Source organism: Metopolophium dirhodum, chromosome 1, assembly GCF_019925205.1.
Source record: "Metopolophium dirhodum isolate CAU chromosome 1, ASM1992520v1, whole genome shotgun sequence".
NCBI classification, from domain to species: Eukaryota; Metazoa; Arthropoda; class Insecta; order Hemiptera; family Aphididae; genus Metopolophium; species Metopolophium dirhodum.
In genome coordinates, this window is record NC_083560.1 from 15,938,721 (window position 1) to 15,957,464 (window position 18,744).

Below are 18,744 nucleotides of genomic sequence, written 5' to 3' on the forward strand. Positions count from 1 at the left end.
CTTGAAGTTAACCACAAATTATATTATAATATATATTATTTATGAAAAAAAAAGAAATTCAAAATACCTTTTTCGCTTTTTTTGAACGATACCCAGAAGACATAATTTGTGGTACAGTTTAAGTAGTGGTGTTATTGCCATCACCATTATTCACACCAGATGGTAATAATTATTGTTTAACACATGTATCTATTCTTTTTTTTGTCATAGGAAACTTATTGATTTTATTAGATGGTAATTTGAATTTAGGAATTTTTGGACCTAAGCCTATGAAAAAAAATGTATAACATTCAGAATTAACATTATGTTTGATTCTTATCTAGCTATTTAAAACAAAAAGTTATGAATTATGGATATTGAACATTGAGTAGAACTATCTTTATAAAACTAAAAAATGATGTACAATTTGTAAATACGAGTATATAAAAAAACTGATTCATTTTTAGCATACCCATTAAATGTGATACTTTATTATAACTAATATAATATGGATTGGGCAAATCATATTTTTGGTATTTTGTGCGGTCAAAGTGTTTTAAACTAATTTTTTCACCAAGAAGTATATCATTCATCCATTTCACATTAACCACTGGTATTTTAAAAGCTGAAGCTTTTTTTATCAATGCACCTTTTAATCTATAAAAACAAAATATATAAGTACATTTAATTATTTAGGAGAAAACTATACAATTTTAATTAAATAATATAGTAAGACACAATTTATATTTATAGTTCATTGCAAAAATCATTTGAAACAGTGGCCCCAATCTTTTTTAAGACATTTGCCCCCCAAGAATGGATATTAATTAAACTTATTATAAGCCCATAAGTGCATGCATATTTTGTACTTTTAAATGCACTAAATTCCTAGGCTTACTAATAAATGTAGGACGTTGGGACATAGGTAATCTATAACCTATATTCTAGCCTAACCTATCCTATATATCTAGAGCAGTGACAGGCGTTATAGATTTTGCCATAATGATCTTTTTACCCATAAGAAATTTATCGATTGTGAAAACAATCATATGTTGTAGCGCATAGTATCTATATTTTAGGTTTAGTATATTACAGTAAAATGCAGTTTTATTGTAAAGACATATGTCTTACATGCACCTACCGAGTCATTTTCATCAAGTCTACAATAGTCTACAATAAAAATTTATTGATATTTATAGAAAAAAAAACTAAAAAAATTGAAAACTGACAATGTCCGTAAACAGCTCAAAAAGAGTCAAATTAGTTTCAAAATTTTATTGTGTATAGATAAACATTCAGTGTAATTTTCAAGTATCTACAGTCATAATTACAACAAAATAAGAAAATCGTTACATGAGAAATCGAGTGAATATCAAATGTTGTTAAAATATGAATTTCAAACGCTCATAAAAATTTAATTTGACTCTTGTAGACATTTTTATTTTGATAAATGTAGACAAACTTATGGATAATCTTGTATCACATTTTCAAATCTTAGATTTAAAAAGAAAAAATTTTATGACTTCTCAACTCAAAATAAGTTGCTAATTTTCGTGATTTCTTCGTATTTTGTCAAGATTTGAAGTATTTAAATGCTTATAAATAAAGTTGTGGCTAAGGATTTTTATTTTTTTTCATCTGCCTTTGAAACAATAACTTAGGAGCCTTCTATTCAATTTTCAAGCTTTTTTAACCAAAAAATAAAATTTTATTGATATTTATAGAAAAAAAAACTAAAAGAAATGGAAACTGAAAATATCCGTAAACAGCTCAAAATAAGTCAAAATATTTGGAAAATTTTATGGTGTATAGAAAATGTATGTTTTAGGTAGTTATATGTAGATATATGTGCAATGAGTAACAACCAAAATTATGATTCAATTCAGCTCGCTATATACATAGGTATGTAGGTATAAAGTTTTTAAAACAGCCATATCAAATTCAAATTCTCTTGGTGGGAAATTTGTTTCCCCCAGTGTATTTGTGAATGTGTAAATTGGCCAACTACAAAAGACTGAACCATTTATATAATTATATTTTTTTAATATACTCAAGAGCTTCATAGTCAGGGTTGGGATTTTATAGCACTTAAAATTGCATGAATATGCTCTATAATATTACATTAAATATCACTAAATATGCGCTAAAAATATGCAATAAAAACAACAAAATATACAAAAAAAATATTAATAATTAATAATATTTAGTCACTTACAAATTATTATAGGTAGTTACTTAAGATTTGAAATAATTTAGTCACTCTGATCAGAATCCAAATGAATTGACTTTACAACGCTTTTTGACCTAGCCAGACAATGATAAGAATGTGTACGAGGTGTTGCCTATACAAGTCCCTAACATAATACGGTAATCGGAAAAAAAAGTCCCGTAAAAAAAGTTTAGTAAAAAATGTACAGACAATCTTATTCTTGTACAGTTCTACAGTGTGCTTTGTATTTTAGTGTTTTCATGTAATGTATAAAATGTATAATATGTTTTTACATATTTTATATTTGTCATCTGCCATCATAAGACTTAGTACAAGGAAGATGCAACTACCTACTTCACAAATGGGGAATGGTAGACTCTCCACTTTGCGAATGTGGAGAAACGCAGACAATCAAACATATGGTTGAGACGTGCCCCATTACAATGTTCAAAAAAGGATTAACAAAACTACACGAGGGTGGACCAACAGCTATAAAATGGCTTGAAGAACTAAATACTCGTCTGTGATTTTTATTGCTATTAGTATTGATGTTGTTATAATTTATTATAATTTACTATACCCACTATAACCTACCATACTTACATTTTATATATTTTATAACTTGTTTTTAAATAGTTGACTAGTTATCTTAAGTATCATATTTATTTATTTGTTTTAATTTTACTAACTTTATCTATAACATTTCCCACGTTATCTAAAGTCGAATATGTCATATGCAAATATAATAAGACTTAGTGATAAATAAAAAAAAATATAAGTGGACAATTTAACAAAATACTTATTCTTATACTGCAGTTGTACTGTTGTACTTTGTACTTATTTAAGTGTGTAAGGTATGCATAATATAGGTACCTAGTTCAGACTAGGATACATTAATTTTTGGACATTGAAAATAGCTTTATGATAAACATTAGTAAAACCTATTTTACATAGTTATTTATTATGTATTATGACTTAACTGACTGAGCCCTTTGGACACAAATATAATTCTACACATACACAAATAGATATATTATAGGGCACATGTAAACTCTGCCACAAGTATTTTTTTTTACTGTTAACTCCGGCAGTAAAAAAAAACAGGTTTAATTGGGATTATGTAAACTCCACCACTGAAAAATATCAGGTAAATTTGAGGTCATGTAAACTCCTTTTAATATTTTTGGATTTTTGTCAGATATCTACAGGAATCATCATAATTTGAAGCTAATGGTGAAATTTTTTTTCATTTTTTTTCATATTTCGGCAAAATTCAAAATTTATTGCATATTGAAACGAAAATTTAAAAAAATGTATAAAATAAAATTTTGTCAAGTAAAAAAATTTAAACTAAATTTCATAGTCACTAAATTATAATTTATATATATATATTTATTTATAACTTTATAAGATAAATAATCGATTACGACATAAACTTAATCGCTCTTGCTGTGTCAGCCGGTTATCGACATACCACTCGGCACTCGGTTTCGTCGCTTGTCGTAGTCCGTAAATTGTAAATATGCCCAAAAAAAGGAGTTTGATTTGTAACAAAATTCGCGAATGGATTTCCACAGCAAACACAGACACCGAGGTTTTCACTACTGACGGGAAAATAGTATTTTTCAACCCTTGTGGAAAATCTATTGTTTGTGAGAGGAAGTCTCAGGTAGATCAACACATAAAAACAAGTCGGTACCTACTTATAAAAATAGAAATAGATTTTCTTTATTTATTTTCTATATTTTTTTATTTAAATTTTATATTTATGTTATTTAATATAACATAATGATAACAGACAATATAATGTAGTAATAGTGTCAAACAGATAACTCACCAATAAATTAATAAATCAATAAAATCCCATTTTGTGCCCACAATAATATTCTTACATTTAAGTTTTAGTATTCACTATAATATTAATGTTTTTATAACTCACTTGAATTGCAATATATATAATGTATACCTTGGTCTGTAGAATTGTCTTAAAGAAAATCAACTTCTCAAAAATGTTCACTACGTTGGCTCGACTTCCTAGTTCCTCGTAGGTACTTACATCATATTATTATATTTCAGTTTTTAAAACCATGATATAATACAATATGTATTTGTGTAAAATAAAAACAGTAATAGTAATCATTAAGTTACTTTCAACAATTTATTAATTATTTTGTAGTTAAAAATGTATAAAATGTTTAACTTTTATGCCTAAGGATTTAAAATTTAAAACAAGGCTCCACGTAAATAGGTTATATATAAATTACTTTATTCACAATAATATCATCAAATATACTTGGTAATATCATAGGCTGACTGACCGTTTTCGCTCAGAATCGTTTTTCTTATACAATGATATTATATCATTGAATTCAAATTCAACACCATCCATTACAGTGACCCACTTGTAACCTACTGTACAGTAGAGTGACATCCACTTATCCACCTTTATTTTTATTTAATTCGTGAATATATTTATACAATACGCATTAAGTTTGGTCTATATTTAATGCACCATAATAGCAAATAATTAATATAACCAGCCTTCGAGTAATGTGGCGATGCCTAGAGGTATTCACGTTAACTCAATTTGTGCCGTCAAAAAATTGTGCCACTTTTTTCGCGGAGTGTTATCACCTTCTTTTTTTCTACATCGTGTTTCCCGTCATATAGTCTTCGTCGTGCGTAGAATTGCCTATCCGCCAAATATCAGGCGAAGGCACATAAAATTGCCTACCCAATGAAATAGTCGGAGTTAGTGGCAACATTGGACATAGTCAAACTCAAAATCGTTCTCGGGCTAAACAGAGTGTTCCTTCGGGTTTCCGCCCCCATTGTCGGGTGCTAACACTAATATATATATGACTATAATATAAATGTAACGTACGCAACTGGACTGTATCACTGACTGTACTCACAGTATAATTGGTTGTGAGCAAGTAGTAATGTTTTTACAAACATTTAAAAGCCTTACATATTATATGCATTATCGAGTGGCACTCTATATCCGTATAACAATGAAATTTATGTCATAATCAGTAACGCTATAACTAATATGTTAATTGTCAAACACGCTATTGATGCATGCACACGCGTTTTTACAATGATTGAATATTAATATTAATTGTATATTTAAACAATAAGTAAGTAGGTATATACACATGTTTTATACACATTGTCTTTGATATTTTTAAATTAGGTAGGTATTTTAAATATGCACTGATAACACAATATTTTTCAATTTGTAAACATACATTTTCTATACACCATAACATTTTCCAAATATTTTGACTTATTTTGAGCTGTTTACGGACATTTTCAGTTTCCATTTCTTTTAGTTTTTTTTTCTATAAATATCAATAAAATTTTATTTTTTGGTTAAAAAAGCTTGAAAATTGAATAGAAGGCTCCTAAGTTATTGTTTCAAAGGCAGATGAAAAAAAATAAAAATCCTTAGCCACAACTTCATTTATAAGCATTTCAATACTTCAAATCTTGACAAAATACGAAGAAATCACGAAAATTAGCAACTTATTTTGAGTTGAGAAGTCATAAAATTTTTTCTTTTTAAATCTAAGATTTGAAAATGTGATACAAGATTATCCATAAGTTTGTCTACATTTATCAAAATAAAAATGTCTACAAGAGTCAAATTAAATTTTTATGAGCGTTTGAAATTCATATTTTAACAACATTTGATATTCACTCGATTTCTCATGTAACGATTTTCTTATTTTGTTGTAATAATGACTGTAGATACTTGAAAATTACACTGAATGTTTATATTAGCATTTTCTATACACAATAAAATTTTGAAACTAATTTGACTCTTTTTGAGCTGTTTACGGACATTGTCAGTTTTCAATTTTTTTAGTTTTTTTTTCTATAAATATCAATAAATTTTTATTTGTTGGGTAAAAAAGCGTGAAAATTTAATATAAGGCTCCTAATATATCGTTCTAATAGCAGATGAAAAATATTAAAAATACATAAGCACAATTTTTTTTTATAAGCATTTAAAGTTCAAATTTTGACAACATTTATCAAATTTATAATTTATTAATTATTTTGTAGTTAAAAATGTATAAAATGTTTAACTTTTATGGCTAAGGATTGAAAATTTAAAACAAGGCTCCACGTAAATAGGTTATACATAAATTACTTTATTCACAATAATATCATCAAAATATATACTTGGTAATATCATAGGCTGACTGACCGTCAGAATCGTTTTTTCTTATACAATGATATTCTATCATTGAATTCAAATTTAACACCATCCATTACAGTGACCCACTTGTAACATACTGTACAGCAGAGCGACATCCACTTATCCCCTTTTTTGTATATTTTGTTGTTTTTATTGCATATTTTTAGCGCATATTTAGTGATATTTAATGTAATATTATAGAGCATATTCATGCAATTTTAAGTGCTATAAAATCCCAACCCTGACTATGAAGCTCTTGAGTATATTAAAAAAATATAATTATATAAATGGTTCAGTCTTTTGTAGTTGGCCAATTTACACATTCACAAATACACTGGGGGAAACAAATTTCCCACCAAGAGAATTTGAATTTGATATGGCTGTTTTAAAAACTTTATACCTACATACCTATGTATATAGCGAGCTGAATTGAATCATAATTTTGGTTGTTACTCATTGCACATATATCTACGTATGATAATTTTTAGTTATTTAAAAAAAAAGTTTTTTTTTAATAAAAATCTTTTAGGCGGTCATAAAAAGGCTTTGAGGACGCTGGTATAAATTAAACTTAGTGTCGAATGAGATTCACAAAAAATTTGATACTCTTGTTGTATGCGGCCACATGTTTTTATATTTAATTAAAATATCAAACCATACATAATTTATTATTATGTAACATATACTATATGATTTGACGTATCATGGAAAACCTTCAAATGAGTCACCTTATAGCATTTTTCTACCATCGTTAAATATGAGTATCAATTCTTCTATATCTAACATTATTTTATTATTTTTACTTTAATAAAATACTAAATGAATAGGTAGGTCATATACTAAACGAATACCAAAAGTATACACTCGCGTTGTGGATTTCAAAGCAGTAGAACGTACGTTGTCGTGTAACTTAATTTAAATATAAAAACGGGCGTTCAAGTATTTTTTATTTAAACAGGGGTTTTTTTAAGAAAACTCCCTAACATTAGGGAGGTCAAAAGTACAAAAGTAGGGAAAATTTTTATGAATTTCCAACACAAAATAATTTGCACATTTTTGTGAATTTTACGTATTTTATCAATATATGAACCTTAAATGCTTTAAAAAAATTGTGACTACGGATTTTAATATTTTTCATCTGTATTTGAAACAATATATTAGAAGCCTTTATTTAAATGTTTAAGCTTTTTTACCAAACAAATAAAATTTTATTGATATTTATAGAAAAAAAAACAAAAAAAAATGGAAACTGAAAATGTCCGTAAACAGCACTAAATCCAAGCACTTTTACTGTCCTAAAAGATGACGACAGACATAAAAAAAAATGAAAAAAAAACACATCATTGTAAAATCAATACATTCATCGCTTCGCTCAGAATCTAAAATTGGAAACTGAAAATGTCCGTAAACAACTCAAAATAAGTTTAAATATTTTGAAAATGTTATGTTGTATAGAAAATGGACTCTGAAGAGGACGTGATACCCGCATTTGTTGTCTCTGTCTTACAAGTGCGTAACATAAGAAATTTTACGCTCAGCAGAACGAAAAATTTGAAAACCAAGCGGCTGCCGCCGCGACGAAGTTTCGCTTTTGGACGCTCTGAGAAATCGACGGATTGACGGATATAAATGTCCGGGCGGGCTGTAGAAACGGAGCGGTGTTTAGTTTTCTGCTCCACGGAATTCCTGTCAGCCTTTTTTCCATGAATTCTTCATTTTGTAGTATAGGATGGTTCAGCGATCTTTTTTTCGGGAAAAGTACACAAGGACACAATCTCCTAACCTAAAAGAGAAGGACTCTCTTTTGCCGTACACAACCGACACGACGACACGTCTTCTTCATTTCATGGTTCTATCTGCTACCGTCTCCTGTTGTTTATTTATTGTTTTATATTTGAAGTCTGCCATTCAGTTCCGACCAGGGTAGTCGTTGTACAATCCATTATTGTACTACGACTACCTTGGTCGGGTTTCCAAATGACGCATATTAGTTCATAATACCTATGTGGAATGCCAAAATCGAACGTCAAAAGTCAAAACCAAGTAAGTCTCGTTTGTTAGCATGCATTTCCGTGTTGTTTATTTCAATACTGTAATCATGCCTTCTCGCATTTCATAGGATGATGTCAACGCACTATTTGTTTTCTCTATCTGTGTGGGCCAACATAGTCAAAACATATTCACGCAGAATCATATTTTTTTTTATGTTTTAAGTAATCTTAGAGTAAAATCACACATTACAAAATGACGGAGAATGATATTTTTGAAGGTATGACATATCGATTTGTCTAAATATTGTCTCAAAGCAATATCCTACAACTAATATCTACAAATTTTTTTTGTTTATTTTGAAAGTCGATTACAAAGTCAAATAAACAATAAAATATAAAATTGATGTCATACCATCAAAACATTATCCCCCATAATGTTTGTGATAGTTGATTTTACTCAAAAATCTTAAAAAAATATTTTAAGTGAAATCGTTTTATCTATGTTGCGCGTGGGTCCGAGATAGAAAAAAAATACTGCGCTGACATCGGCGATACCTACATCATATTAATATAATATTGAAAATTGTATCCCTTATAATACATTTATTATTTATTTATTTGTAGTGTTCACATGTATCAATCAATATGGGCTGAATAGAATTCAAGAGATACCGCCAAACTACAGGCTGTAATGAAAATATCACTCTCAAAATCTTTAGTGTCTACCTCCAACTATGGTTACGGTAATTTAATACTCCATACATGCATTTTTGTGTGCATATTGCGGAAAATGTGATTATCTTGTTCCTGTAGCAATTCTATACCGAGGACAACCGTTTTTATGTGCGTACACCAGGCAGTCTAAGTGTCAATTTGCCACAGCGTTGGCACATTTGTTTTCATCCGATGGTTAATCTATAGCTATGGGATAAAAGTTTGTGTGCCAACGCTGCGGCACTTAGATTGCTTGATGTATACATGTAAAAACGTCTGTCCTCGTGAAAAAATTACATCAGAGTTGTTGGTTCAGATCAATTAAATAATCTGCGGTGTGTACATGAAAACAGATGCGTATTGAGATAAAATTATCAAATTACTAAACATTCCAATGAATAAAAACGTTGTTAGCTGTAATGATAAATTTAAGTAATTCGATATTATGAATGTTTAAATGTTGTCTTGAACATTGAGCAAGACAGCTATATAGGTACAATTAATAACTCTTTCACTGCTGAATTATTTTTTCCTTTATACTGTATTGTGTAGGGATAATATTTTTTTTTCAATATTTTTTTTACTTTGTATTGCACACTTATAGTTTTTTATTCACCTATTTTCGGTAGATATTTTTTGCCTAATGAAATTGCATAATCATTTACAATATTATGTTCTTGTTGTCACATTAATCCAAACAATTGCTGTTTTTTTTTTTTTAAATGAGAGGACGTAATGATGTATCAATTGCAATGAAAGGAGTAACAGATTATATAAAAATGTATTTATTTTTGTAAAGTAAAATTTATTTATGGTTATTTTCTTTAACATCCAGAACATTTTAACAGCTTATTAATAAATGCATATTGTACCTACTCAATAATAATATTGTTTGAATTTATTAATTTATACCTAGCTACTTTTCAAAAGAAATTATGGTATGAACCTATCTACACCATTCTTCACTACATTGGTATTGACTTATTAATTAATAATGCTATGAATAACTAATATTACATGAAATAATATTATAATATTATTTATATATAAGTTAGATACCTATGTGATTTGTTTTTGGAAAAATTAGTTCAACTTACTGTATTTACACACCAATACATTTATCGCTTCTCTTGAGTAAGTTTTGAGTGTATAAACTACACACATAGGTACATCTAGTTTTAAGATATAGTTTCTTTATTCAAAGCTATAAGCACGACCATTAGATGCAGACCTGATCTGCCCGAGTAACTAATTTCAATTAAATCATTGTAGAAAAAAAATTAAATCTATAAAAGTAAGACGAGATTGGCTTAGGATTTGTATCGAAACTAAGAATGGATTTAAATAATGAAGTAGATATAAAATTATAATGTTAACACAAACACATTTTTTTTTAAAGAGCATCCAGTGGTCCACTATGAACATGCTTGTGTACAAGTTGTTATATTCACTTTGGCTTTAAATTAAAAAGAAATCAATAAAAACAATTTTTATTACAATATTATATGTGAAACAGAGTAGGTACAGACTCATGGGTTTTCAACAATATCATATTTGATAAGTTTCATATACCTCTCCTTCATGGATTGCGACATACAAATTCTGCATGACTACATACCTACAAGACAAAAACCGTTTTCGCTCAGAATCGTTTTTCTTATACAATGATATTATATCATTGAATTCAAATTTAACACCATCCATTACAGTGACCCACTTGTAACCTACTGTACAGCAGAGCGTCATTCACTTACCCACCTTTTTATATTTTACACTTTTTAGTAAACATTTATTAATGAAAACGGAACATTGTATATTTGTATGTCAACTAAGGATTTTGAAAACACTGCAATTACTATAACAGCTAGTCAAAACCCTGTAATACTCTCCAACATATAATATTATTATTATTTTTACAGCTATCGATCATACATTCATACATAACCTCTGACGGTGTCCTTCCATATTATACACTTTTGCCAGAGGCGTGTTTAACGAGGGGCAAAGAGGGCATTTCCACCAACGTAAAAATTTAAAAATATTGCTTAGGCGCCATTCGTTTTTTTTTTTCATACATTTATTCTTTTTTTCGTAATAAATGTATTTTTCCATCAATGGTTTAATACGTTATAAATTCAATATTAAAAGATTTAAGTATTTTATGAAATATATTTTTAATAATAACAAATCTTATTTTCTATTTTACACATAGATCTTATTCGAATGATTACAACATTAACACGCATTAATGCGTACGCGCAGTCAAGACTCGACGGACGAGTACCTATATGGCTGTACAGCCGTACAGTTATTGTAATAAATAGAAATAATATTATGTATCAACACTATTAACTATACATACTTGACAACATAACGGCTCAAAAATGGTCATTATATTTTCAAAATTGTATGGTGTCTAAAAAATGAAAATGTAAACATTCAGTAAAATTTCCATGTAGGTCTACAGTTATTCGTTTTTGAATAACAACAAAATAACAAAATCGCTACATAAGAAATCGTGGCAATATCCAATACTGTAAAAATATGAATTTCAAACGCTCATTAAAATTTAATTTGATTTGCTTGTAGGCATTTTTTTTTGATAAAAGTAGACAAACTTATGAGGAATATTGTATTAAATTTTCAAATCTTAGATTTTAAAAGGAAACTATTTTGGACATTATTTCTAACTCAAAATAATTTACAAATATTCGTGATTTTTACGTATTCTGTCAAGATTTGAACTTTAACTACTTAAACAAAAATGTGACTAAGGATTTTTAATATTTTTCACCTGTCTTTGAAACAATATATTAGGAGCATTTTATTACATTTTCAATTTGTCTTACACAAAAAATAAAGTTTTATTGACATTCATAGAAGAAAAAACTAATAAAATTGGAAACTGAAAAAGTTCTTAAAAAGTTCAAAACATATCAAAATTCAAAATATATTGAAAATTGTATCGTGTAGAAAATGAGGTTATAAACAACTAGTGAAAATTTCATGTACGTTCCTTGTTTTAGAGTTACCTACACAAAAAACTGATTTTGAGTAAAAATTCCCGTTTTTCCTTAATTTTTATGTTGTTTTTTTAAGTTTTTAAAATTTTAAAATTTTACCACCCGAATTCACTAACTAGATTCACTTTCCCATCGAACAATACTATTGAAGAAAATCGAAGCAGTTTTACTAGTAACTATAGTACTTACACTACTCCTAAAAAATAGTCATAATTATATATTATACAGAAATAAATTACTGTTATATAATATGCTCACCCCTTTACTATCCTTGAATAATGTATTTTTACATTTTTTAACTACACTCAAACGCCATAATATAATCAAATACTTAGATTTAATTATCATTTATTTTGACATGTTGCCGAATTACAAAAAAATGGAAAACATTTAGGGACAGCTTCTGCAGAAAATATATAACCAAGTCTGGCCAGTCTGGCCAAACTGCAAACAGAGCAAACCCATATGTATATACTCAAATACTAGTTTTTAAGACCTACCATGAAAAATCAATTGTGAATTGTATTTAATAATATTATTGTTCTGTGTCTAAGCCTAATGTACTCCCTAAAAGTGATTGGCTATTTATTTACTGCTAGTTAAAATGTTGTATATAGTTCTTCAATCTTTATTAAAAATACCTGACACAATACTAATTAACAAATATGGACAAGTTAATGAAAAAAAATTATCTAGAGTTAGTTAAATTAATTAAGTTGAGCTGTTACGAACCTAAGCTATAAGTTCATAATTAACAAACTATATAAGTTTATAGGGAGAAAAATATTAACATAAATCGGTTGAATAGAAGTTGTCTAATTTTTTTACACGTTTGTTTGATTCAATACTAAATTAAGGAATATTTATTATGTTATAGTATTAGGTAAATATTTATTAAGTTAAAAAGTTAAACATAAGTTTATACTAGTTAATGACCTTCTTTGCTAATTAATTAATATTTTGTATAGAACTGAAAGTAACATTGACCATAGTGACAATAGTGAAAGTGATCTAGATGTGGATATAGATTAAGATGTAAGAACAGACGACACAGTACATAAACGTCAAACATATGATGATGAAAAAAATACTGTTCTACGTCAGATTCCTAAAAAACAAAAAAGTGTAAAAACCAGCTTTTGAGGATAACCTACAACAAATTCTGAATAACCGTCAAAAGCTTGATGCTGATACATAATTTGCTCTATCAATAGTTTCACTCATAAAAAGTTTAAAAGATAAAAAAATTCAGGTTTATATTGACATTTTAATTTTAAAATTATTCAAAAAGCTAAAAACCCAAACAATTCTGAACTTCAAACTCAATCTCAACCTTCAATTAATACCATCCAATCTTATGCAAATATGTATCCACATACTTATGATCACCATGTGTCACTTAGGTTGCTAGCGATTGAAACCAATAATTATTTCAATAAGCTATAATTTTTGATGACATAATGATAGACTCAATCATTTCACCATTGTCGTAAACTCTGAATTGACGAAAAAATTTAACAATTAAAAAAAAATAAATACAATTTAATGTTATCAATACATAAAAATGTTATAATCATGGTATAACTAGTTCATTATTTTTTTTTTTTAGATGCAGTTAAAACAAACCTATTTTTAACAAATGTCTCAAAGGGAAATGGAATATATTATTAAATACATTCTTGCTTAAGCACCATTCATATCAAGAGGCAAAATGAAAATAATAAGCTGTATTAAATTACTAAATTTGTAATGTCTATGATAGATTCAAAATTAATATGTGTTCATAAAACTTAGTAAAAAGTATTTTAGACTTCAGATTTTTTACTATAAAACTATTAGAAACAATAAACATATTGTACTGTATTGTGAACTATCAATATATAAAATATACTTACTGAATTTACAAACACAATTTTTAATTAAAAAATTAAAATTAATAAATTCTAAAAATGTGTGTAACCAATATATTATATTTTTATTGTCTTAATTGTAGTTTATTTTCTATAATTGTACTGTACATTGTATATCCTCCTCCTGTGTTCATATATCTCCACTTAATAATATGTATATATTTAAAATAATACTATAAGAAGTAAATACTTTATATAATATGTTCATATTTAATTAAATTATATTTATCCTATACATATTAAATATTTAATAAAATACCATTAAATATTAATTTCAAACATTTGTGAAAGTCTATTGAAATGGTTCAAAAAATATTTAATAGGCATTAATACATATTATTTAATAACTGATAAATCATTGATATTTCTTTTCAAATATTTTTTTAATGTTAATTAAATATATTTATGTTGTGTGGATTACTGTTCAACAGAGCGGTAACCACTTCTGCACCTTTCTAAAGTTAAGTATAATGATATGAAGATTTTGTACTCACAAGAAAAATTGTTACAACATAATATATAACAACTACAAAAAGTTAAGAATATAAAACATCAATGAAATATTATTCTCAATCTTTTTTGTAATGTGTGATTTTACTCTAAGATTACTTAAAAACATAGAAAAAATGATTCTGCGATTGTCTATGTTGCGCGTGGATCAGAGAGAGAAAACAAATAGTGCGCTGACATCCTCTTAATGAAAATTAACAAAATAAGCTAAACTTATACCTATTGAAAATAAACATTGACCAAATTTAATTTACTTCTACATATTTTTATTATAATTTTCAAACATATTTTAACAGTATTAAGAAGTAATAACATTAATAACATTATAGTTTAATTACCTTATGCAAAAAAAAAATTAATTGAGTTTATTAAAGGTGTATTGGTCATTGAATTGATAATATAAACAAATATAAATACATATTAGTATATTATTTATTTGTTAATTTAAAATTTTAATTTATCAAAATATTTTATTTTGTTGATTTATTCCATGATTCATATTCTTTCATGAGGGGGATTATATTTATTCCGATAACCATTGTAGGAAATTTATTACAAGTTTAAAATAATGTAAAATAGAATATTAGTTAACAGCATATAAAACCCAATAATTAACAGATGCAAACCATCTGTTGATATATTAATTACATGAAAGTATTTAGGAGTTTAAACTAAGGTTGGCGGTATTGATGGTATTGAAAGTTTAAAAAGTGCAGAGGTTTTTGATCACAGTACTGAAGAATGGTGTATGGATACCAGACAGCATTCTTCAGTACTTACAAGCTGTGGTCAAAAACCCCTACACTATTTAACCATTTAATACCACCTACTTAATTTCATTATATAAATAATAATTTATCATACAAACTCCTAAATCTTTTCGATTAACTAACATGTCAATTGATGGTTTCCAATAAGGCGATATTGTAGATGAATCTAACACATCGACAGAAGACTTAAAAGGTGCTTTAAAAACACCACACAATTATAATTTAATACAGCTAGACTAGCTCTATTAGTGTGTTATAATTTCTGGTCCAAACTGCCATCTGTAAATTTTTAGACCATAGCAAGCATGGGCAAGAGGCATTTTCCAGTTCAGCCAGTTCACCGAAACTCCAGACAGCTATTAATCTCACCTCCAATAGTACTTTGTAGTTCATTATTCACTGATGCTTTAATAGATTTGACCTTACAGCTTGGCTTTGCACGTAGTTCAAATTCCCTAGAAAATTACGAAAATAACATTTATTAATGAGTAGGTAAGTACACTAAAAATGTCACAAAATATTTATTTTTATTTATTTAAAATGAAATATTCATAACTTGTATCAAATTGTCAGTAAACTTACGAGTTGGATATTTTATTCAAAACCTACCAGCAATGGCCACCATAGTCACCTGCCTTCGTGTTACAAAATTTATGAGTAGCCATGTCATACCCAACTATATTGATGATAAATTGATGGCCCGCCTCTCAATGTTTTTGCCTTTAAATAGAAGTTATTGTACATCAGTAGTGGTTTAAAGAAGATAGCTTCATATTATACTGCTGTACAATCTTCATAGACTACTTCATAGACTACTCAACTACTTTTTTTTTACATTAGCTACAATTTTATCAACAGTACCAAATTGTATTCGTATTTCCTCCAAAACCCTATGGAGGCCACGAACTATTGGTAAAAATAAATCTTTTTTTATTGAAAAAATGTCAATTAAAAGACATTAAATCGTAACAAATTTACAATTAATACTCTGTATAGTATAAAAAAATGTGTTTATTGTTGATTTATAAATTATAACATAATTTGCATTAATATGCTTAAAATCCTTAAATATGCAAAATATGGAATATACATTTTTGTATTTCAATCTATGTATCATGAAACAAATTTGTATTAAATCAGATTTTGAATATGTGGCTTCCTAAGAAATATGCAAATGAATGTAGTTCTAAGCCCTGTAATTATATTGTATAAGCTAGTAAATTCTGCATATTGTTTGATATTTTAATTGTGTACACTAAAATGGATAATAATTGTTTAGTTAAAAATTTCACTATACCTAACAGTGTCAGTAATGGACGGCGAGGAAATAATTGCCACTTCTTTCAATTTTCCTCATTACTGAAGGCAAGTCCATGAGCTGCCACAAAGCACGATTCAATATTCAGGAAAAGTTTATTCCATTCATCCTTAAATATGATTATTTCTGCTGAATCGTGATTTGTTGCTGGTATGCAATTCAATATTCTTGTTTTTGAGGAGACATGTAGCTTATTGATCGCCGGGAAAACTACATTTTTAAAAAATGATAATCTGTAACAAAATAAAAATTACATTTTCATAATAATTGAATTCTACCACATTAGATCTCTACTACAACCAAATACTACCTAGCCACAGGTTTTGGTTCGTTATGTTTAACGATTACATTAACTAGGTAGTTATCTATGGGCTCAATATACCCAACTAGCAATAGTATAGTAAGAGAGTATACATAGAATATTCGTAAGAAATATTCAGATATCATAATCATAGACTATAATATGCTACATATATGTTATCCAGTGAATGCGAAAATATCAAGGAATAGAGGTATTTAAATATGATATACTTACAGAATACTATGTAATATAAACTAATATATATGAATATGAAATAGGTACCTAATACTTACATACCTACAGAATACTTAATAATACCATATAATTCAAGTATATTATGTACTAGCCGGTCACGTGCAATTAGTTGGCCGTAAATAATGGCAACTACCTACGTCAGATCGTGGACAAAGGGCGACTTTAACTTTTGTAGGCAATGTTAAAAAATTTTATTTGATGCAAGGTTGTACCTGATCTACCCGTATAACTAATGGTAAACAATAATAAATAAATACTAATTTCTACCCTAATTCATGTCTACACATCAATAAGACACACACACACAAGAAAAAAGGTCCGGGTGCAGGTAGCTTGAAATCCAGCACCCGCCGTGCACTGCTGTATATAAATATATAAACAATTTACACTTTTATTTTAATTATTTATTAACTTTATCTTTATTAAATTTATGCCTATGACAGTCACAAAGAAAGTAGCTTTCTATTGGTGAAAGAGTTTTTGAAATATGTCCAGTAGTTTTTGAGTTTATTTGTTACAAATAAACAAATCTTTCCTCTTTATAATATTATTACAAATATATATACACAGGTATATATACGTCATTCTGAACTACTAATATAATACTATATATACTAGTAAAAGAATATTTAAGAAAAACATTTACATTTAAGACAATTATTAAGAAGACCCTACAAGTATAGCTCGTAAATAGAAATCAAAACGTGACCCGTGTCGGACTCAGATTTCAACACAAATCGGTACGTAACTATTCCTTATTGATAGCCGATAGGTATCAAATTTTTCTTCTTGAAAATTTAGCTTAATTCAACCCTGTAGTAAACAGTGTAAACATATTATACTAACGTCGTCGGTGTCTTCAGTTCAACGATCAACTTCTTCTTGAGTAGCCAAATTATGATATTCAACATCGTATTTGAGTGTTACCAATCTTGATTTGTTTTTGATACATTTTTGAAATTGTTGTATCCGCAACTTTATTTCCTGGACCGGTTAATTCATTATCGAACTTATAAACTTATAACTTAACAGCTTCATAATTCGTAATATATTATGTAATATCAGTAACTAAACAAAAAGAAAACAGTTTGCGTTCGTTTCCTACGTGAAAACCCGTATTATGCCAGATCCACACAGGATGTGAAAACAAACATTGACTTTACTTTTCCCAACATAGACGGGACAATCTAAATTGTTTTTAAACACAAATACGTGACTGTGTGAAGCATCATGACAAAATAAATAGTGATGACAGCAACTTTGTGATACGCATGAAATGGCTGCCGTCTTGCTACCTATCAGTACGTTTGTTATCATTCACAATTCACGTCTGTCTTTAGTACTTATAAAAAAAAATAGTCTTTACTAGTTAAGACAGTGTACTATAGTTACTCTTATAATATATACATATTCATGACAAAAAATTAGTATATTACTCTATTAAACAATAAAAAACATTTTATAGACTAACAAACATGGGTATGCACACCATATTATAAGACTAGATAGGACACGCCCTGGCTTCGAATGAGGTTTCGATCTTTTTTGGGAAAGAGA

The 18,744-nt window shown here is 27.8% G+C and overlaps 1 long non-coding RNA gene across 1 annotated transcript; it reads right to left on the reverse strand.

The window, feature by feature from the left end:
• Positions 1 to 14,948: 14,948 nt before the first annotated feature.
• On the reverse strand, positions 14,949 to 18,511 carry LOC132936751 (uncharacterized). Its single transcript, XR_009663539.1, has 3 exons — positions 18,034 to 18,511; positions 16,611 to 16,864; positions 14,949 to 15,768 (listed from the first exon to the last, which is right to left on the reverse strand). It is a non-coding gene; the product is annotated as an uncharacterized LOC132936751 (long non-coding RNA).
• Between the last annotated feature and the right edge of the window lie 233 nt (positions 18,512 to 18,744).